This window comes from Pteropus alecto, unplaced genomic scaffold, assembly GCF_000325575.1.
Source record: "Pteropus alecto unplaced genomic scaffold, ASM32557v1 scaffold16, whole genome shotgun sequence".
Lineage (NCBI taxonomy): Eukaryota > Metazoa > Chordata > Mammalia > Chiroptera > Pteropodidae > Pteropus > Pteropus alecto.
The window spans coordinates 5,631,293-5,632,604 of record NW_006438867.1 but is presented as its reverse complement, the minus strand read 5'-3'; positions in this window follow the sequence as shown (position 1 = coordinate 5,632,604).

Genomic DNA, 1,312 nt, shown 5'->3' with positions numbered 1-1,312 from the left:
CCTCAGGAGCCTCGTCGTCATCCCTCAGCCCCAGGGTCCACGTGCCCCGATTTGGACGTCCGCTTCACTGACTGTCTTTCCGCTTTTTCTCTGCTACGATTCTTAGCACATGGCTTCTGACAAGCGGCAATAATTTCAACCTTTGTCCGTGGTCCAGTGTTCCTCCACCCCTCTATGCTACCTGGTCCCCTCTTGATTGGAGCTTGATTCACACAGTGATCTTTATTCTGAGGAGCGTGTGGCAGGTGGAGATCAGGTGTGCGCGTGTTTATGGTTGTTATTCGTACTGGACTGAACAGTGTCTCCCACACATTGACATCCACCTCAAAGCTCAGAGTGTGACCTTATTTGGGAGCAGGGTCTTTGAAGATGCACTTGGTTAAATTAAGATGAGGTCACAGTGAATGAGTGTGACCTTAAGCCAGTGCCTTTAAGAGAAGAGGAAGCAGAGACACAGAGACACACACACAGGGAGAATGCACGTGATGACAGAGGCACCACCAGAAGCCACGAAGGGGCAAGGAAGAATCCCACCTGCAGCTGTCGGGGAGAGCACGGCCCTGCCGACACCCCGACTTTGGACTTCAGTGTCCTAAAACTCTGAGAGAATATATTTCCGTCGGATGTTACTTGTTGAAATTAGCATTTGTTTGTTTGCCGTTCAAGGCACTCATCCCATCAAATGAATGTAAACTTCACCACTCAAGACCTTGTCTGCCATCCTTTCTCAATGCTCTCGAGCTACCCTGAGATGTCCCCAAATTGGGCCAGCCATCAGAAGAAACTGGAGATGGATTTTACTGACAGATTTGCCAGAAAGACTGTCTCAGAATCTCTCGACTACTCATAGACTTTATTATGCTTTCTCCACAGAAGAGTAAAAGGAGTTACAACAGGTACAACCAGGTGTGGAGAGCAATATTTGTTTAGTCCTGCAGGAGCATCGCTCCTCGGAGCTGTGCTGTTAAACTTTATAAAGCGAATGCATTTGCGGTCCACACCCCGAGGCACGGCCGCCCTGTCAACCACGTGAGAAACAAGTGTTGAGGATTTTTCCATGGTGGCAAGTCCACATGATGATGAAGAGACAAAGCTCAGAGAAGGCAAGTGACACGTTCAAGGTGTCACAGCCACTTACGGAAGGAGCTGGGGCTCGAATCCAGGTCTTCGGATCCTGACAGAGATCCTCAGGATCTCTAGTTGAACAGCTGTCAATTATCCATGGCCACCAAAGGGAAGTAGACAGAAGTCCCAGATTGTCCCGGTGTGTGCGTGTGCTCCTCGTCGAGTCGTGGGGTGGAAGCCGGCCTGA